This window comes from Sturnira hondurensis, unplaced genomic scaffold, assembly GCF_014824575.4.
Source record: "Sturnira hondurensis isolate 20B ecotype Veracruz unplaced genomic scaffold, ASM1482457v3 Scaffold0006213, whole genome shotgun sequence".
Classification (NCBI taxonomy): Eukaryota; Metazoa; Chordata; class Mammalia; order Chiroptera; family Phyllostomidae; genus Sturnira; species Sturnira hondurensis.
The window spans coordinates 5130920-5153669 of record NW_028078844.1 but is presented as its reverse complement, the minus strand read 5'-3'; the positions used below and the strand labels follow the sequence as shown (position 1 = coordinate 5153669).

At 36.4% G+C, this 22750-nt stretch overlaps 1 protein-coding gene and 1 pseudogene across 6 annotated transcripts in view; one reads left to right on the top strand and one right to left on the bottom strand.

The window, feature by feature from the left end:
• Window positions 1-22750, top strand: part of GRIA4 (glutamate ionotropic receptor AMPA type subunit 4) — a 399918-nt gene that overhangs the window by 53790 nt on the left and 323378 nt on the right. The gene's annotated exons all lie outside the window — the stretch shown is intronic.
• LOC118988256 (mitochondrial uncoupling protein 2-like) lies at window positions 5379-6560 on the bottom strand (annotated as a pseudogene).

The following is a 22750-nucleotide window of genomic DNA, read 5'->3' as shown; positions in this document are numbered from 1 at the left end:
TATAACTTGTCTTACTGATACATGTATTAAATGGCAGAGCTGAGATTTGGACCGAATATGCTGGCTGGAACCCCAGGTTTTTAACTATTAGTCTATCCTTGAGGAAGGATTGGCCATGGAGAATGGGACAGGTGGCAGACTTGGCGGGACTCTGCAAGTAGCCAGGGCATAGTGTGAGGCTCTGGCATCTGGAAACCGGAGGAGCCCAAAAAGTAGGAAGCACATGCGTGACATGATTTGGTCAAGCATAATACATAAACAAAGCTCTGACTTCATGTGTTTAATAGAGCCAAAATAAAATATATAATGTGCTGCTACTATCACAATTCTCACTGGAATTTAAAAACTCCCCTTTGAGGAAAAACTTATGTCAAAATGACCCCAGGGGTATTTGAACAAAATCAAGAATATATTAACACATCATACTTATTTGTGATACACTCACTACAGTAAATTTAACGTTGATAAAACATTTCCACAGAAAGAAAGTAGCTCAAATTTTATCTCCAGGACATTTTTCAAGGAACATTTATGCTTACCTGCATACAGGTGTATGATGGATGGCTGCTGCTGGCCAAGAAGGATTCTGGTCATAGCTTGCACCTGCACAGGGAATAATAACTAGTGATCAGCCAAATGAAATGCAGTTATTCATCAACCAAGTGACATTCCAACTTGTATATATGATTTTAATGTTTTTCTGCATAAGGGCAAAGTAGTAGCTATTAATAGGTGAGGCTGTGTATTTGATAATTTTGAACTATATTCTGAGAGTTTTTTAAATGTAGATATTAATGACAATGTATTAATAACCATTGTATCTCTATTTAAAAGCACAAAAAGTTAAAGAAACCATTTTAGTTAAATTTAAATCTCAAAGAACAGTGGAGAGGACTTCTGATCTAGATGGAGGTGTAGGTAGACACAATGTGCCTCCTTGCACAACCAAAATAAGGACACCAACAATTTAGAAACAAAATAACAACTAGAACTGACAGAAAATTGAACTGTATGGAAGTCAGACATCCAAGGAGATAAAATAGACACATTCATCCAAACTGGTAGGTGGCACGGAGTCAAGTAGTCGAGGCACAAAAAGTGGTGGCACCCTGGGAACTCAGGCAGTGGCTGTCAGCCACAGGCAGACCCAGTGAGCTGGCGATTGTGAAGCCAGGCACTGAACCCAACGTGGCTGACTGGGTGATCCCAAATTCCTGCGCAGATAAGCCAGGTGAAATCAGGGAGCGAGATGGATTGTGCAACCCAGGGTCCTAGTACTGGGAAATAAAGCCTCAAAACACCAATTGGAAACACATATGGGGGTTGAGGTGCAGGGAGAGAATCCCAGCCTCACAGGAGAGTTTGTTGGAGAGACCCACAGGGTCCTAGAATGTATACGCACCCACCCACAGGGGAATCAGCACCAGAGTTGCCCACTTTGCTTGGGGAAAGTGGCAGAAGGGAATGAAATCCGACAGAGTGGAGCAAGCACCATTGTTTCCTCTTGTACACCACCCCGACATGCAGCATCACAACCCAGCAACTAGATTGCCCCATCCTGGTGAACACCTAAGACTCTGCCCCTCACATATAACAGGTATGACAAGAGAAAAACAATGACCCAAATGGAAGAACAGATCAAAGCTCCACAGCAAATACAACTAAGAGATGAACAGATAGCCAAGCTATCAGATGCATAGTTCAAAACACTGGTGATCAGGATGCTCACAGAATTGGTTGAATTTGGCCACAAATTAGATGAAAAAATGAAGGCTCTGCTAAGTGAAATGGAGGAAAATGCACAGGGAACCAACAGTGATGGGAAGGAAACTGGGACTCAAATCAATGGAATGTACCAGAAGGAAGAAAGAAACAACCAAATAGAAAAGAATGAAGAAACAAGAATTTGAAAAAAATAAGGAGAGGCTTAGGACATTTTTAAACATTTCAACCTCCAGGACAAAACCTGGAGGACATTTTTAAACGTTTCAACATCCGAATTACAGGGGTACCCCCAGGGGAAGAGGAAGAGCAACAAGTGAAAAACTTATTTGACCAAATAATAAAAGAGAACTTCCTCAATCTGGAAAAGGAAATAGACTTCCAGGAAGTCCAGGAAGCTCAGAGAATCCCAAAGAAGTTGGACCCAAGGAGGAACACACCGAGGCACATCATAATTACATTAGCCAAGATTACAATGAAAAAGAGAATCCTAGAAGCAGCAAGGGATAAGGAAACGGTTACCCACAAAAGAGTGCCCATCAGACTGTCAGCTGTTTTCTCAAAAGAGACCTTACAGGCAAGAAGAAGCTAGTAAGAAGTATTCGAAGTCATGAAATCCAAAGACCTACATCCAAGATTGCTCTATCCAGCAAATCTTGCATTTAGAAGGTTAGATAAAGTGTTTCTCAGATAACGTCAAGTTAAAGGAGTTTATCATCACCCAGCCCTTATATGAAATGTTAAAGGCATTTATCTAAGAAAAAGAAGATAAAAACGTGTATGGTAAAATGACAGCAATTCACAATTATCAACAACCACACCTGAAACAGAAACAAAAACAAACTAAGCAACCAATTACAACAGGAACAGAACCACACAGATGGAGATCACATGGAAGGTTAGCAACAGGGGAGTAGGAGAAGAAGAGAGGGGGAAAAAGGTACAGAGAATAAGTAGCATAGGTGATAGGTAGAAAATAGACAGGGGGAGGACAAGAATAGTGTGGAAATTGTAGAAGCTAAAGAACTTATGACACATGGACATGAACTAAAGCAGGGGAATGTGGTTGGAAGAGGGAGTGCAGGGTGGAGAAGAATGAAGGGGGGAAATGGGACAACTGTCATACCATAATCAATAAAATATATTTTAAAAATAAAAAAATAAAGGGTAAAGAAAAATCTCAAAAAACAATTTATTATTTTTATTTATTTTACCTTACTTTTTCATCATTTTATTTAAACAATATTTGTTGTATACGTATTATATGCCAGGTCCCATGTTACTGCAAAAATATATTTCTCTAAATATTTGTAGTTTTTTTCTGAATCTCTATGGAAAACTGAGAGAAGGAGGTGGAGATAACAAAAAATAAACTGTATTTTATCAAAGAGTCAGTCAGATAGATAACAGTTCATTCCTTCTTGATTTCTTTTTTAACTTTTATTTCTTATTTTTTTACTTTTGAAATTTTTAGTTTTTTAAATGAGTTAGAAGTCTGTTTATTCTAGGTATTTGACAGGCAAGATGTAAGAGGCAAAAGAGTAAAATCTTTGGAATTAAACTTGCATGATTTGCCCTTTTGGTTATTCTACTTTCTTGTATGATTTTGTGCCATTTTCATGTCTTTTGTTTGTTTTCATTTATTTGTTTTTTAATCTTTGTTTTTATTGTTGTCCAAGTACAGGTGTCTCCATTTTCCCACCACCACTTCCACCCTTTGCCTTTGTCCATGGATCCTTTATACATGTTCCTTGATGACCCTTCCCCTTTTTTCACCTTTTACCACTTTCCCCTCACCCCTCTGGTTACTGTCAGTTTGTTCTTTATTTCAATATATATTGGAAATATATATCTGGTTATATTTCAAATATATCTGGTTATATTTCACTTGCCCATTTGTTTTGTTGATTAGGTTCCACTTGCTTATAGGTGAAATCATATGGTATTTGTTTTCCATTGCCTGGCTTATTTCTCTTAGCATAATGCTCTCCAGATCCACCCATGCTGTTGCAAAGAGTGGGAGCTCCTTCTTTCTTTCTGCTGCAAGAATTCCATTGTGTAAATGTACCAGATTTTTTTGATCCACTCATTTACTGATGGACACACTTAGGTTGCTTTCAGCACATGGCTATTGTAAATTGTGCTGCTATGAACACTGGGGTGCATAGGTTCTTTTGGATTGGTGTTGCAGGGTTCTTAGGATATACTCCTAACAATGGAATTGCTGGGTCAAAAGGAACGTCCATTTTTAGTTTTCTTAGAAAACTCCATACTGCTTTCCATAGTGGTTGTACTTTTTAATTTTTTTAATTAAGAAAGCCCAAGCAACCGTTTACCTTGTGCTGGATTTTTCTTGCTCCTAGCAGAGGAAACAGTAAAGTACCATTTATAGAAATGTGCTATATTTATCTCCTCTGGACTTAATGTTTATTAGAGGTTATGATATAAACCACTATGGTGATAAGCACAGTGTTGACAATGGGAAAATTCATGAAAGCCTAGAAATTGTAGTGCTACAGAGTGGAAAAGTTGTCAAAAAGAAGCCTAACCCCTATCATCTGAGAAGACGGTTTTAAAAAAATAGCTCAGAAAGAAGAGACCCCTTGTTTTGTTTATTTACTATTTTGAATTATATAACTGATCCTTTAATATTTTTAAATATTAAAGAATACCTAACAGTCATTTTTTAACTCTATCACATTCTAGTTTTCTCTCCGTCTCCCCAAAATTTGTTATAATTTTTGAGTAAAAATTAATTCATAAAATAACTTTGGTAGCACTATTGCTCTCATAAAACATGTATTAACAATTTATAACCATTACTTTGATCAATTCTTTATCTTTTGTGTGTATGTCTGTGCCAGCCAATGTGGTTAAAAAGGTAAATAAGACAAGAATTCTTAATACAAAAATCTTTCCTGCAGCTTCATTCTTCTGTTTCCAACGTCTTGCTAGACATTGCCAACTAGAGGTCCCAGGCACCCAAAAGTCCAAAATAATTTACCTTCTGTAATTTGTTACTTTTCTTAGAGTTTGTGCATTTCAGTCATATATATATTTTAAAAAAAACTTGGACTCACTTTTATGGTGCCTCCTACACTTGTCCGTTTCGTCAGCCACCAAAGCCCAGTCACCACTGTGCTGTCCCTGCCAGTCCTCTCTGATGTTGTCTTCCCACTTCCACTTGTGCTTTACACTAATTGCTTTGGACCTCAATCTGCTCTCTATCCCAGTTAAATATTTAATTTTATATGTGCAATAATAATATTATATGTAATATGCATAAAGTCTTATACATATATGACATGTATATAGTGTCATACATATGTGTTTATACATAGATATAATTTTTTATCATACCGTGACTTTCAAAATTATTTCATTTTCCTCTTTAAACTCAGCCATATAGGATGTGTAGTCACTCCATGGTGCCTTTATTCATGTTGTCCTTTCTGTCTGTAATACTTTAATAAAGCTTATTTTTAAGGTTGAGTGGGGTTTTTTTGTTTGTTGTTTGTTTTTTATGGTGATGTGCTCTCTGGGCTTGAAGATGGGATCTTGAAGAGTTGGGTTGAGCTTTTCATGGGACTGAGAAGCTTGGGATCCTGGCCATTGTCAGGCTTCCCACAGTGTCAGCTGGGGTCAAGTCTACCAAGAGGCAATAGGGAGATGAGGTAGGGAGGACAGGTGGGAATGTGGGAAGAGGGAAAGGAGGTGGTAGAAATGGGAGCAGAATGGGTGGGCAGTGAGGGAAGGGCAGGGAAGGAGTAGAGGAGGAAAAGGGAAGGAAGCAAGGCCTGGCTAAAGCTGAAACCGTGCTAGAGGTGGTCAGGTTGGCAGCAGGGGAGGCTCAAAAGGGATCCTCTTGGGAAGTGTGGGAAGCCATGAGGGCCTGTTTCAGCTGCCCGTAGGTAATGGGCATCATCACATTCCAGGAAGCCAAATGAAGAAAGGAGGGCATGAACCTTTTTGTAGAAGGCTCAGGGACCCTCATTCTGGAGCATGGTGAGGGCACAGCGGCCAGCGCTGCTGTACTGGTCCAAGGCAGAGTTCATGTATCTTATCCTGACTGTTTCCATAGGGAGGGCAATGATGTGGTGTAGAAGCCTTCCCCAAAGGCAGAAGTGACGTGAGAAGGAAGGCTGTCTGTCATGAGTGTGGCCTTTAGGAGAGCATCCTTGATGAGGTCGTAACCACCAGCTCAGCACAGTGGTGGATAATAACATTATGAGCCATATTGGGAGAGGGCCCTTTCCAAAGTTCCTGGAACCCTTCCTCTTGGGCAATGGTCTTCTAGTAGGCATCAACAATGCTTTGGTATCTGTTGCTGTCGCCCCCTGGGCCTGAGCCTGGAATGGATCCTTTACCACAGCAGGGGGCTGAGCCACAGCCACAGCCAAGGCACCTGTGGTGCTGCTGGCCGTCAGGAGGCAGCTCCCAATGCAAGCAGCTCAGAGCCCTTGGTGTAGAACTGTTTGACAGAGACTTGGAGGACTATGTGGGCCAGGGCAAAGCTCACCTGCCACTGCAGACTGGCAACCAGCCAGTTGTAGAGGCTGCAGGGATAGTCAGTGTGCACCATGGTCATGGTGATACACAGCACACCACAGTACCGGACACTGGCTGCAGCTCTCTGCCCCCTGCTTTTCTTCTTGGATCTGCAGCTTGACTTTAGCGGTATCCAGGGGAAAGGTGATGAGGTCTGCAATGCAGACAGCTGTGCAAGCCACCAAGAACTTCACAGTGGCAGTATGGGGCACATCTGTGGCCTTAAAGCCAACCATGAGGCTGATTTCCTGCCACCTCCCAGGAGATGAAGAAAAACTGGAGAAGGGTTAGGGTCATTTTCCTCTTTACACTCAGCCATACAGGACATGCAGTCACATCTCGGTGCCTGTATTCATGCTGTCCTTTCTTCCTGGAATACTTTAACAAAACATTTAGACAAATAAAATTACATACTTTCTTTCACAAGACCAGCTGCTCTTCCTCACATAGAATGTTTTGGTCATCTATCACAGGACTAGTCACAATGCTTGTACTTCATGGGTCACTTAATGGTCTCCCCAACTCTATTACCTCATCAAACTTGGAGATCAGAGACTTTGCACACATGTGTACGACATACATTCTCTGTGCACCAGGAGCCCAGCAGCCTTCCAGGTCATAGTAGGGAAGTACTAAGTTTGTGAGTAAAGGATATGTGCCAAACTGTTTTGTATACCACTTGATTTTGTATTGTTAGTCTCTAATCATTCTTAAAGAACTTTCTCAGGTGGGATCCAAAATGTACATTTTGCAAAGTTGTTTCCATAGGCTTCTGAATATGGATGAATACGCCTGTTTACCTATTTTAAATGTCTATTTTTCTGTACCCAAGAGAATTGTTTAAAAACCACCCCGTGGACTCCCAAATAATCACCTGTCTTCCCTGGAGATGAGATAGTAAATATAAGGCATAACACAAATTTAATATAACCTCCTGAAAAATTTACTTCTAGATTCTGGGAAGGATATTAAGAACCTTAAGATGTATTGTGCCTTTGTATTCAAGTATACCATGCACATAAAATCCTTCTGTTGTGTTTACACTGATTTATTTTAGGGTAATTTAATTCCCATGGATAATTTACTGTAATAATTAAGCATGTTACATTTTGAGAACATTTTAAAATTTGTATGTTGCCTTTGTGTGTATTGTCTCATTTTAATCAGAGCCCCTAAAGATGAAGGCTCTGCATTGTCATACTGATCCTCCAGATGAGAAATGATGTACACAGAAAGTGGAAGTTGTGGCTAAGACTATCAAAGCTGAGGTAAATGAGTAGTTCTACCTCTACTAAAATATTTCAATTCCTTAGCAGTTAACAGTGTACACAGCAAACGTAATTTTGGTGATAAAATCTTCAGTTCCAAATATCTTTGTTAACATATATCAATGCATTTGTTATAAATCTCTATCAACCTTAGCTAAAATTTTAGAAGTTGGACTGGTAATAACTATAACATCTTTTTCTCATGACAACTACCAGTCATATCAGTATTTGCATTCTGAATAAACAAATATAGGTGAAATCAAAGCCAATGCCTTATATATTTATTTTCTATTTCTGTCATAACAGGTTATCATAATTATTATTATAGTTATATAACATAGCTAGATTATACTAGTGGCTAAAGACAGCAAAAATTTCTTATAATTCTCAGAAAAGAAGTCTGATAAGGGATCTTACTGGGCTAAAAATCAGTATTTCTGGAGAGTTTCTTGTCCCTTCCTGGCAGCTCTAGAGAAGGACCTGTTTCCCTGCCTTTTCCAGCTTCTAGAGACCACCTGCATTCCTCAGTTCCTAGTCCCCTCTTCCAGGTTCAAAGTCAGCAACAGTGCATCTCTTTGCACCTTTCTTCCAAAGTCATATCGCCTTCTCTGACCACATCTTCAAATAAAGATTCTTTGCTTTATGGTTTCATGTGATTAAATTAGGCCCACCTGGCCTATACAAAATAATCTCCTTATCTCAAAATTGTAATCATTTTTGCAAGATCCCTTTTGTGCTGTAAAGATAAGATATATTCACAATTCCCAAGGATCAAAATATAGACATCTTTGTGGAATCATTTTTATATCTACTATTCCTTCTTATCAAAATCGACCCAGAAATGACTTCGGGAAGAGTGAGAAGAAATTTAAAATGCAGAACAGAGGAAATAGTCAAGAGAGCTTTCATTTTTCACTTTTGTAAAAGATCAAATGAGGTTCAGAATAAGAAAGAATTTAAATAACTTCAGAATTAGTCATATAGTCAATATCATCATATTAGGGGAAGAAAAGTTAGACAAGATAATGATTGCAATGTAACCTATTCTTTAGGAAATATTTATTCGTATTAACATAATTGCTATGGAGGGGTTCTTTTAAAAATGTACATCCTCAGACTTCACCTACCACAGAAGGCCTGTAATGGGGCTAAGAATTTTGCTCTTTAAGGAGAACGTCAGGTGATTCAGATGACTGTGTTTGTTTACCACCGCATGTCAGGATATGCTGCTACAGTATTTATTTCTCTACCACTGGAGCTAGACAGCTTCATTACTCTAACCGGAATTTAAACATCTGACTCTGGTGAACATATTATTATTCAAAACTGATATTTAGTAGTAAATAGCACAAAATGGAATTTTAAGTTAGTGTAAATAGAATGATTTAAAGTCATGAAAAATATAATTTTTTGATCAGTTACTACAATTCTCTTACCATTCAGGTGTATATACAATTAAAAAATTCAATAATTGTAAATGTTGCCTTTTATTCAAAAGCTAGTCGTTCACTGTCCACTACACTCAGAGGCTGGGCCAGCTGCTGTGGAACAATCAGAAGCGTATTCTCAGTAGCCACATTTTTAAAATGCATATTTAGTCTTATCCACTCAGCTTCAAAGCTAAGGAAAAGAGATGTTCTTTATGTTAGTGGGAAATGAAGTTAGTTACCAAAGAAAATATCTGTTTTAATATTACTGTATTAAAACAGTAATATTTGCTATAAATATAATATAAATTGAAGGACACAGTAATATTTGCTATAAATATAATACAGATTGAAGGACACCTTCTACTTCTAAAAGCCAACTTTGAAACTTTTCCAGAAAGACAAGTCCAGTGGCCCCAAAAGAAATAGATTGACTTTTTAAACAAAATTGAGAACAACTTTCCAGTGCAGAGCTCACTATTAATCTGTAGTGCCAATGATAATGTCTTCCTCAAAGTGAAATATTTGGGTGTAATTTTACTTTACTGCATCATCACTAGTCATTTTAACCCAGAGTTGCAGCCATCACCCTGAGTTAGTTCACCTGGAGTACTTTGAAAAATAATGTATAAGTTAATTAAATAATTAGTTATTGGAAAAATAAAATTACTTTTGTCAATTTTATTACTTTAATAATCTAAAATATGTGTTTTTTATTCTTATATTTAAATAATTTTTTCAAACACACATGTATATTAGGTATATTATTAAATATCAGCTTTCATTCAGCATTTTACTTTTTGAGTAGATTGCACATTTTCTTATAGCTAAATTAACTTTCCTAATTAAAAATCAGATTGTACATTTTATGTCCCTGATTAAACTGTTCTAATCTATCGCTATTCTAAAACCTTCACTTTTAGAGTAACTCTAACCTGAACATGGTGGAAAACGACTGTCCCATCTGACTCCAACTCACCTCTCCAGCTTCACTGAATACCATTTCCCTCCAGCCACCTGTGTTCTAGTCATTAGAACTCATTTGTTCGATGCCATACTCTTTTTTACCTTGCCTGGATCTGTGTGTATGCTTTTGTATGCCAAGAGCACTCCACTCTTTCTCCAAATCTTCCCTCTTTGCCTGTCACTCAGGATATAAAGTTCAGGTCTCAACATTACATCCTTAAGGATGCCCTCCCTGCTACACCACGTGCAGATTAGGACCCCACCTGCATGTTCCCCTGACCTCAATGCAACTGCTCATAGCGCCTACCTCACTGTAGTGTACTTGCCTGCACTGCCGCTGCACCGCAAGTTTGTTGAAGATAGAAACCAAGAAGAAATTAAATGAAAGTAGTGCTGTCCCAGGTGCAGGAGCCATAGAGGCTAAGACTAGCCTTTCACTAGGAAATTATTAAAAAATAGTAATAACAATAACAATAATGATGTGTAAACACACATTAAAGTGCCAGATTATAAGTGACATTAACAAAAAACTATAAATACATAAATATGATATATAAATCTAGGTAAACTTACTGACCTTTGCATTGAAGTTAGGAAAACATAAAATTATCAGGAACCTCCTTTTTATTATGTTCTGTTTAATTCTTAAATCAATTTCATTTTTTAAGTAATCTTCACATTGAGACAGATAAAGCGTAGAACCTTATTTGATGCAAAACATTAAAATAAGACATCAATTTTAATCGTAAAGCATCCTGAGGAATTAGAACTTAATCATGATTAAACCTTCGGTTGGAGGGGGTTGACAGCTGGTGTGGCCACATCAAGTGAAGGCTCTGCCTCAAACTGCCCTTCCGGCAGCATGCTCTGGGTCGGGTCTTGCTGGCCTCTCCCTTGGAATGCTTTTCTTGATCAGATAAAAACATTGTTCATCCTTTGAGGCCCCTTTCACAAACCCCTTCACTGTGAGTCTCACTCAACCTCATTGTCTTCTCTTCCTTCTTGGAGGAAATGAATCTCCTCCCTCCATCACGGGCTCCCGAGAACCGTGCGCTGTGACCATAGTGCTCTCCTTATGGCCATATAGCTAGTTGTAAAACTGTCCTCCTTGACACGTTTTAATTTCTGCAAGGACAGAGAATATTGCACACTCTAAAATTTTGGGGTGATTTTTCTATTATAAAAATAATATATACTCAATAAATGAAGATTTTAAAAAATGCAGAAAAGTTGAAGTGAACAAGAATCTTTTCATTTATCCATTGCCCTAATACAGTCAAAGTTTAGAAGAAGTAATTAATTCTAACGTTTCCTGGTGGATAGTAAGTAAATGTTGAGTTGGAAGACATTGTTGATGCCAGAAGGTGTGTGGTGGCATTTTTCTCTGTGCACTGGAAAGATGTGTTGCTTACACTCTGAGCACAAACCTTGGCCATTATTTACCTCGGGAAGGAACCCTTTTTTAAACGGATGCAAAGATGAACGTTTTAGTCTGTATACATAAAAGCAGTGTTACCCTTTACTCTTCTTTTCTGTAGGACTTGGAAAGGGCTTTATCCATTCACTGGGAATTTTATTAATTAGGACAAATGGCAGCTCTGATCTTATCACTCATTTTTTTGCCTCCAGCTCACATGAAATAACTGTATTGCACTTATTTAGTGGTTATCTATTTTACTTAAAAATAAAATTTAGACACTGAATCAACATTTATTTAATAAATTAAAGATAAAATATTTAAAACACACTGTGCCTAAAGTATTTAGTAATATATTCAGAAATTTTATCACAGATAAGACTTTCCTTAAAGTTCTCCACATCAAATTGTCAGGTCAGTTGAATATAATTTTAGAGACAAAAATATTAAGTAAGAAAATGATATTTAACTTTTTACTGTTACTGGGCTTCATTGTGTTCTGGGATTTTCTTTTTAATTTACAGAGATTTAAAGAAAGATATTCTTAACCACCATCTACACATGCAATCAATTGTAAGTTCCATTTTATATCTGAAGTACAATGGGTTACTTACCTGAGGGGCACCTAAAACGTGGAGAATGCATGTAAAAGGAGATCGTTAGCATTTTTAGTATTTATTTATTGTATAAAGTGGTGAAATATTCTTCTAATTTATTATAATCATGTTTGTGAAATGTGCACATATTTGATAGCCTGTGTATTTCATGGTATATTAACATTTTACCATGCAAGGAAATTAATTTTGTAGTTAATTTTAGCAATGTTATTTGGGATGAGTTTAGCAAAGGAGATGATGTGTGTGTGAGTGCATGAAGGGGACAGGTTGATTTTTAAGTTTATTCCAGTGGTCAAGTTCATGTCTCTATAACATAATAGCTGCTAGATGACTTAGAAACCCATCTGCCTCAGATAATTTTTCTATTATTAGTTGAAAGAAAAAGGACAGAGCAGACAACCTCTCAGGATAGCAGTGAGACTGGCCACGTAGAGGCTATATTATAGTTCTAGACAGGAATGAAAATTATAAACTTCTGTATGGTTGGATGACATGGCTTCACTATGACAGCAAATTTGAAATTGTTGGCATAAGCAGTAAACTCAATTATTGTAGCCTTTCCATTAAGATAGGATGACTGTATACATTGAATTACCATAGTTACTACTATTGGGAATTAAAAATGTGCATCAATAAGAAAAACAATTTTAAAGTTTGAAAAAGGATTATTGCACACAAAAAATGAAATGTTACTTTAGTATCACTATCTGGTAATATAGAACAAATTTTTTACTCCATGAAAAATAAAACAAATGCCAATCGGGCAATGAGTTCTGTTGTAAAATCAGAACCTCAGCAGCACTAGGCCAACATCTTGCTGATAAAAGTATTAACCCTCTTTTCTTAACCCTCAGAGACTTGTAAGGAATTGAAGATATAAGTGCCTATGTAAAAAAAGAAATCTCTGCCTGGAGACCATTTTTAAAGTATTAAAAGAGCTCCTTCGGGGATTTGTTCTTACAGTAGCTGACAGGCAGAAGTTTCCTGTTCTTTTCAGGATATTCATTACAGCTGAAACTCAGGAAAGCAGTCAATTAATGGCACAGGTTTTGAGTTGCTTTTTACTTTCAAATATTTAAGTATGAACTGATGGCAACAGAGAGCAATTCTCAAGAATAATGGTTTCCCCTGTGCTGACACTGTCTTTGTAAAAAACTACCTGGATTTATGTATATGAAAAAGAGAAAATTAGTGTGAACATTTGTGAAACAAATTTTCTTAAGTCTTCTGTACATTTTGAATTCCATAAAAGTGTAATTATTTGAGACACCTGCCTAATGACATGGTCAAGGAACAGTACTTCCAGTATTTAGGATTCAAACCACAGTTAGTTTATTGACCAGTAAATTTAATTAATTTGTAGAGTTCCTTTTTTGTTTAATTTTTAATAGAAAACTGAAGTAACATAATTTGGCCTTTAAAAAGTCTACCTCACAACATATTTTGCTCCAAGAAGAATTCAATTTTATCTTTGAACTGTTTTTTTAGAAGAATAAGATTTATAATGATCTATATAGAAAATCAGTCGTTACCCAGTTAGTTCTGGGTTTCCTATAATCTTGGATTCAGCAAACCTATGTCTGTAATGCTCAATTGCTTACAGTATTTGGTAGGAATGATTTATGATGTGTTTATAGTTTATAGTTTACAGGATTTTCAAAATCCACAAAATATTTTTAAATATTTTGTGATTGCAGTTTTTGGAAAATCTGATACTTTACATATTCTGATCTTTATACTTAATTACACATCTTGAAAAATAAGAAATATAAAATATAGACATATTTCACATATTTTAAAACATTTTGTTTCTAAATATTTTTAAATATTTTGCAGTTTTTGGAAAATCTGATACTTTACATATTCTGATCTTTATACTTAATTACACATCTTGAAAAATAAGAAATATAAAATATAGACATATTTCACATATTTTAAAACATTTTGTTTCTTGGCCAACTACAGTGATTTAAAAGATATAATTACAGTGCAAAATAGTATCTATAAAAATTGATTCTTTAACATTAATGGTATCACATATATAAATCGATTAACTTATTCAACAAGAATTTAATGAACATCAGTGAGCCAAGTAAAACATATTCGGCATAGGGGATGTGTTAGTAAATAAAACAGAATTTTTTAATGCAGTATATTATAAGCATATTAAATATTGGAATGAATGAAGAAGTAGGTGAGTGCTTAAAATACTGATGGATATAAAAATTGTTATAGTTGCCATTTAAAGATATTTTGTAGTAAATAACATGATTAAAAATATATGCATATCCCCTAGGAACCAACTTTTGATGTCTATTCCACAAAAATACCTGCATAAGTCCACAGAAGGCAGTTTAAGTATTTTACTGCAGAATTGTTTGTATTAGGAAAAATACAGAAACAAACCAAATGCCCTTCCATCAGAAATGCCCAATAAATTATTTCATACTTTTACATTGAAATACTATGCCACGATTTGAGTGCATAGAAGTTGCTTTTAGTTCATAGAAAAAAATTAATTAGATAACATATATAAAAATATCTACAAAAACAAATTAAGATTTCTATAGGTTTTATGGGTATGTATAAGTGCATAGGAAGATGTCAGTAATTGTATACATGAACTGATAATAGTTACTTGTGGGGAAAGAAATGGGTAGGCAGGTGATGCTGAAAGTGGATTTCAGCATTCTTTTTCATATGATAATGCCATATTTATGAAGTTAAAAATAAATAGCAAAAATAAAGTTTAATGTTATAGACTTAATTATAGGAGCATAAAGGTTTAATATGGGTGGAAAACAGAAATTAACTAATTTTGAATAGCTCTGGAGGGAAAAAATACTTCACACTATTAGTACAGTAGATATTCAGTAAATTCACATACAACTATATGTACTACTCTCCACAATATCTGTTAACAAGGGCCATCTTTTTCAAAACTCATTTTAATGGTTTTTGAATTTGTGCTTTTAAAATTAAATTTATGGTTCCAAAGTTTTTATTACTAGGGTTAGAGTAGTAAACTTACTACAAACTTGGCCAAAATTAGAATAAAGTATTTTATTTGGTCCTTTTTTAGGTTTTTATTTTGTTTGACTTTATTTTATTTTTAATTTCACCCATCACCCTGACTTATCTCTTGTTTGGCAACCATCAGCTTGTTCTCTGTATCTGCTTTTGTTTTGTTTATTTGTTTTGGGGTTTTTTGTTTGTTTGTTTCCGAAGCACTTTTTTTTACTGTAATTCTATTACAATTCTCCCAATTTTCCCCCTTTGCCCTCTTCTGCCGCCCAGCCCATCCCCTGCTCCCACACTCAATCCCCATACTGTTGCTCATGTCCATGAGTCATTCATATATGTTCTTGGACTAGTCCCTTTCCCTTCTTTCTCCCATTATCTCCCTTCCCCCAGCCCTCTGGCTGTTGTTAGTTTGTTCAATGTTTCTGTGTCTCCGGTTCTATTTTGATTGCTGGTTTATTATGCTCATTAGATTCCTCTTATAGATGAAATCATATGGTATTTGTCTTTCACTGCATGGCATATTTCACTTAGCATAATGCTTTTCAGATCTACTCCTGCTGTTGTAAAGGATAGGAGTTCCTTCTTTCCTTCAGCTGCATAGTATTCCATTGTGTAAATGTACCATAGTTTTTTGATACATTAATTTACTGATGGGCACTTAGGTTGCTTCCAGCACCTGCACCTGGCTATTGTAAATTGTGCTGCTACGAACATTGAGGGGCATAGGTTCTTTTGAATTGCTGTTTTGGGATTCTTAGAGTATAATCCCAGCAGTGGAATTGCCAGGTCAAAAGGCGGATCCATTTTAATTTGTTGTGGAAATTCCATAACTGTTTCCCACAGTGAGTGCACTGTGCATTCCCACCAACAGTGCCATAGGGTTCCCTTTTCCTCACATCCTCACCAGTACTTTTTGTTTGTTAATTTATTTATGATGGCCATTCTGACCAGTGTGAAGTAGTATCTTACTGTGCATTTAATTTGCATCTCTCTGATGGCTAGCAATATTAAGCATCTTTTCATGTGTCTATGGACCTTCTGTATGTCTTCCTTGGAGAAGTGCCTGTTCAGGTCCTTTGCCCATATTTTAATTAGATTGTTTGTCTTCCTGGTGTTGAGTCATATGAATTCTTGATATATTTTGGAAATTAAATCCTTGTCTGATGTATCATTGGCAAATATGTTGTCCCATACAGTTGGTTCCTTTTTCACTTTGATTATGGTTTCTTTAGCCATGCAGAAGCTTTTAAATTTATTTTTTCTTTTATTTCCCTGCCCTAGGAGACATATTGGCAAAAATATTACTACATAGGATATCTGAAATTTTGCTGCCTTTGTTTTCTGCCCGAATTTTTATGGTATCACAACTTATATTCTTTTATCCATTTTGATTTTGTTCTGGTATATGGTATAAGGTGGTGGTCTAATTTCAATATTTTGCATGTATGAGTTCATTTCTCCCAACACCATTTTTTGTGGAAACTGTTTTTACTCCACTGTATGCTTTGTCAAATATTAATTGACTATAAAGACATGGGTTTATTTCTAAGCTCTCTATTCTGATCCATTGATCTATGTGTCTGTTGTTATGCCAATACCAGTCTTTCTTGTTTACAGTGGCTTTGTAATATGTTTTTAAATCAAATATTATAAGACCTCCAACTTTATTTTTCTTTCTCAAGATTGTTGAGGCTATTCAGGGTCTTTTTAGGTTCCATATAAATTTTTAGAGTTTTGTTCTAGATCAGTGAAATACGTCATTGGTATTTTAATATGGATTGTGCTGAATCTATAGATTGCTTTGAGTAGTACAGACATTTTAATGATGCTAATTTAAATTCATGAGTAGGGTATATGCTTCCATTTCTTTTTTATTTTTCTCAACTTCTCTCTTCAGTGCTCTATATTTTTCCAAGTACAGGTCTTTTACTTCCTCGGTTAAATTTATTTCTAGGTACTATTTGTTTTGTTTTTATTTATATGCCACAGATGAATAAAATCATATGGTACTTGTCTTAAGATAGAAATTATAGCAGTTCTTATCTTAATTAAAGCTTTCATGGAGATATGAAAGAGGGTTTCTACCTTAGGTATTGTTTACCTTAGTCTCACATGACAGATTCTAGAAATCTCTCCCTCTCCACCAACCTGGCCCTGCCCAAGCTGCTTCCTCTTTGGCACTTTCCTTCCTGATCCTGTGACTCTCATGCAACCAAAATATTCTAGCCACTGTACATGATCTTCTCACAACAGTGCAATTTGGAGTTAAATATTCTATCTCCTAGCCTGCCACTTTCCATATACAGAAAAGCTCTCCCTGAAATTCTGGACGCTGGGATGGTTCACCCTGTTATACATTGTATGTGCTAAACATTGTGCTGGCTGAGGGGGCTACCAAATGAGTCAGATGTAACCCGTCTTCAAGAGACTTTATTTTTAGAAGAGGGAAAGAGACATGTCAACAAAGAACTAGACTGCCCTGGCTGGTGTAGCTCAGTGGATTGAGCGCAGGCCTGCGAACCACACGATCGTGGGGTTCGATTCCCAGTCAGGGCACATGCCTGGGTTGCAGGCCAGTTCCTGGCAGGAGACTCACAAGAGGCAACCACACATTGATATTTCTGTCCTTCTCCCCTTCCCTTTCCCTCTAAAGATAAATAAATAAAATCTTTAATTTTTTTTTTAAAAGCAAAGAACTAGACTAACATTGTGCAAATATATAGAGAGAAGCACGTAAAGAGGATACTAACCACAGAGGAAAACAGATTTAAATGATAACGATGGAAAAGTTGCATAAAGATGGTGACATTTTAAGTGAACTTTGAGTGAGTAAGTTATGCTTTTTCTGGGCCCTGAAGCATGAGCTGTATGGCTCAACTCAAAGGAAGATATAAGGAAAATATTTTAAAAGGCACAGAAATGTTCAAATACTTCTAGAGAAAAGAAAGTCTTGAAAAGAAAAGAGCAGAAATAGAGGGAGGTGAACATTTCTCTTTTCATATCTGCTACTGAATGCTTGGTTATTACAAATGAATAAAAATAACTTGCCTATGTCACATTTTAATAAGAAAACCTGCATTCAGTTTTCAAAATTCAGTTATAATAAGTACAGAATGTATAAAAGCACAAAAGTAGTTTTATATAATGTTACTGTCAAGTTAAAATACATGTAAAATGATTAGGATGAAATTATTACTTTTAATATTTCCTAATGAGTGACAACCAAGTGATCAAATTTTTTCTAACTTTTATTTATCTTCAGAATAATCACAGATTCATAATTAATCTATAAAATCTTAAAGATAAAGTGCCTTTGAGTGGTCACTGGAACTCTCTGGTGTGTACTCTAGTGAATGAAAGAAAAGGACAAAGTGATAATCACAGTCAAGCAATGCACCCCTGAAACTCGTAATGTTAATTGAGCAAGAGGTTAACTGACCGAAAATAAATTGATGTAACATTGTCTTAATTGTTCTGCACCAGAAAACATTCCTAGTGAACTACAGGACCAGTTCATAAAATAACAAAAAGAAAATGCCAAAAAACCCCAGAAAATATGCACTTCTGTGGGGGCGACTTTGCCCTTACGTTCCCCTGTTTGCCCTGGATGAAAGTAACACTACCAAGACGTGATCTGCTTGGGAAGGAGAAGTAGCCAATCTCTCAGAGGAGAAAGGCCAAGAGCCCCTTCCTCAATGGCTTTTATCGGGTTGAAATACACAGGTGGCAAGGATCAAACAGTAGATAACATTTCAAAGAAAACTGAGGGATTAGTCTGAGTCAGTGTCTGTCAGGAAAGGGGGTTGCAGAAACTTTGGGAGACATACGCATTTCCTGCTCAGACTGTTAACATATGAATGAAAGCACTCTTAACTAAGCAGGCTTCACAGGACTTTTAGGAATTCTTTCTTATGCCAGATTTCCCTCGGATACCACTCTAGCAAGGCAAGGAGCTGCACTGCCTCTCCCAACACAGGTTTTCAGGTTTAAGTGGATTAGAGCCAGGAAGCACTTCTCCCAGAGGACATGGGGACTCGGGCTACGTCAGAATAGCCAGGGGCAAGGGTCCATCATTCCCTCTTTGTTGCAGCATTCTGAATCCTTTCATGATGGCCTCCTAAGTGATCCTGTCTGGCTTATGTTGCCCCTCCTCTCAGGAATCTTACCCATCACTGACTATCCCACAATGCATTGGGGGCAAGGGAGTAAGCAGAGGCAGCGTTTGCTACCAAAGACTAGCTTTGTCTCCCTGCGGCTTGTATTCCAGAGGTCAGTCACTCATATTTAGCTGTGAGAGGCATTTACAATTGTTGAAACCAGGCAGAGCAGTTCCCAACACACTTCAATAGAAAGAGTAATTATTTTCATATGAATTTACAAATTCAAACAAAGAGGTTTTTCCAGGTATTTCCTCCCTAAGAAAAAAAGAAAGCAAAACTTTAATTCAGAAAATGAGGAAGTGCTGGGTATTGTATCTATCTTTTTAAAAAATAATTTAGTCTATAATAATAATTTAGTCACCTGTCAAACTTCTTATCTTTTCTACCTAGTATTGAGTGCCCTTGAACTTAAAAAATAGCACAGCTACACAGGAATTCAAGTATAAAAAGAAGATAACTTTTGAATGGAGACCTAAATGAGCAGAAGAAACTAGCCATGCAAACATCTGCAGAAAAAATTCTAAGTTCAGGAATTAGCCTTTGCAAATGTCAATGTGGCTAGTGTGCCTAAACAATGGGAATGTTCCTAAACTATCAGGTCACATAGATTGGGTTAACTATGTGTAAGTCATGATAAGGACTCTGTATTTGTTGCACTGTAATCACCTACTTGTCTACATCTCCCATCAGCCTGTCTACGAATTCTGAGTGCCAAGACCATGTCCATCTCCTCTCCTGGCATAGCACTGAAGCTTCACCCTGTGCTTGCCACTAAGTGGATACTCAACAAACATTGGATAAAATGATAAATGAGCAATCTCTCTTATTTAATTTGGTGTTTGCACATACAATTCCTATTTGAGTATGCACTTTTAAGAAAACATTGTAGTATAGGTAATTCATAGTCTGTGAATAAGCTCTGCTTAAGCCAGGGTTTAGGTTATTGACAATAACTGAAAAGTCCTCCATGAGTATATGTAAAGTTCATGTGGGGGTCCAATAATGCCTGTGCATTATAATTAATCTGTCTCAGCATTTATGATGATGCTTCCCTTTTCACTGAGAACTATAGTGGGCCTTCCCCATTATCTTGAGCATCACCGAGCAAACATTTCAGGAGATTAAAGAGAGTACTAATAGTTGAAAATTGCCTAACTTGCTTCATTAGCTGTAATTTTATATTTAATTGGAGAAGCTAATGCTTTTCTATTTCAGCTTTCTATTCATAATTGTTGCCCCATGAATGCAATATGGTTTTGCCACTTTATGTAGGCAGGACTGATTTTGTATTCTACTCTTATTTAAACAACTCTTATAACCTTTAGACATTACACATAAAGCATAAACTCTGTGTGTAATCTCTGTAGTTCACCTCTGGATTCTAGTTTTTGAGTTTAATTGCTAAGTGTTTTTCCACAGAAGCCTCTCTGTGAAATTGCCATTCAGATTGATGTTAGTGAAGCACATCAAGAAATTATGACCACAGTGAGAGAGAGGGAGAGAAAAAAAGAAAAATAAATTATGACTAGAGGAGACCCTGAATAAACCATTTCAGATAATTTTATCAAAAATGTTTGAACTAAAAGCATATTATGTCCAGAAAATTAAAATGAAGCTAATAATTAGTCATAGAAGGTAAGATGTGGGGTTATTGAGGATGGAGGTCATAAGTAAAGGGAGAATTACAGTTAATTTTTTGACTTGAACAGTTTCCAGCTCTGTGTCATCAGAATGCTCTTGTGACTATTTTTTTTTAAAGATTTTATTTATTTATTTATCTTTAGAGGGGAAGGAGAGAGGGAGAGAAACATCAATGTATGGTTGCCTTTCGTGCGTCCCCTGCTGGTAGTTAGCCTGCAAGGAACCAGCCTGCAACCCAGGCATGTGCCCTGACTGGGAATCGAACCTCGATCGTCTGGTTCACAGGCCCGCGCTCAATGCACTGAGCTACGCCAGCCAGGGCTCTTGTGACTATTAAAAAAAAGAACAAAAAATAAAAATAAATAAAATTTATGAATTCCACTAAATAAATTCTGATTTGGGCAAGGTATTAGTCAGGGTTCTCTAAAGAAACAGAACCAATTCTAAGGAATTGGCTCATATGATAATAATAGGGGCTGGCAAATTCAAAATCTGTAAGGCGAATCAATAGTCATGTTGCAGGTTCAAGTCCAAAAGTCATCTTTTGTCAAAATCCCTTTTTGACTGGAGGCCAATCTTTGTTCTATTATGGCTTTCAATTGATTGAATGAGTGCCATTTACATACTACAGAAGTACTCTGCCTTACACAAAGTCCACTGATTTAAAGGTTAATGTCATCCAAAAAGACACCCTAGGAAAAGCTCCAGAATATTTGACCAAATATTTGGGTAAATGGCCTACACAAGTTGATAGAAAAATTAATCATTACATTTTCACCCCATATCAACTGGGCACCTATATGCATTTCCTAAACTACATTTTAGTCGTGAATAAAGACAATAACAGGGTCACACATCTGCTTATCATGATACAACTATCCTATGTACAACTGAAAACACTAATCCCTCCTGGAGAAAAGGATGTAAACGTCACTTAGGAGTTTTGTTTCTTCTTCTCTTTGATATCCTATAACTTAAACTTTCTGGTGTAAAGATAGAACTGATTGACTATCATAATAGAAAGTCAATGAACCTTTCTTTTTAATTTTTTAAGATTTTATTTATTTTTCTTTAGAGAGGAAGGGAAAGAGAGAGGGAGAGAAATATCAATGTATGGTTGCCTCTGGTGTGTCCCCTGTTGGTAACTGGCCAGCAGCCTAGGCATGTGCCCTGCCTGGGAATTGAACAGCAATCATCTGGTTCTCAGGTCCGCGCTCAATCCACTGAGCTACACCAGCCAGGGCTCAATGAATCTTGTTTTACATAACAGGAGGGTACAAGAGAACAGAAAACAAAGATATTATATACATATAAACACTCAAATATGTTTGCACAAATATTCATAACAAAATAAAGAGAGCCTCATGACAATTACAGTCATTGTTACTATAACTGGTCATGTGGTCACAGCAAATATTTTCCTCAGCAAGCATTTCAGCAGGTCTTGATCCTTCACTTGGTGGGATGACCCACACTGAAAGAGAAAGAAAACCTTAGGTGATTTTATTTTCAGAGAAAAAGTAAGTTAAATGATGCAACATAGAAAAAAATCAGTCTTCCTTAATCTTGTTTCAATGGAGAAAGGAAAAGAATCTGGTTTATATAATCCCCGTCTATTCTAAAGATAGGTGCTTTGCGAATATCATCATCTCTTTAATTGCCATTATTGTTTTTATTGATGCATTACTATTTTTAATGCACTAGAGAACTGTATGTACACTGACTGATGTTCTCATAAAGATAGCATATTTTAAAAACATAATCAATCTTACTAACTTTGTTGTAAAAAATGACTTAATACTTGGTGTATGCTTTGTTTCCCATAAGTCATGCGAAGATTTGGAATTTTTAATAACTATATGTATTGATTTTTTGTGGGTAAAAAATAATGTGACTGGTCTCCTGGATATAAAAGGACAATACTCTTAGTATGCCTGGACGGCAGTATGCAGGATTAGAT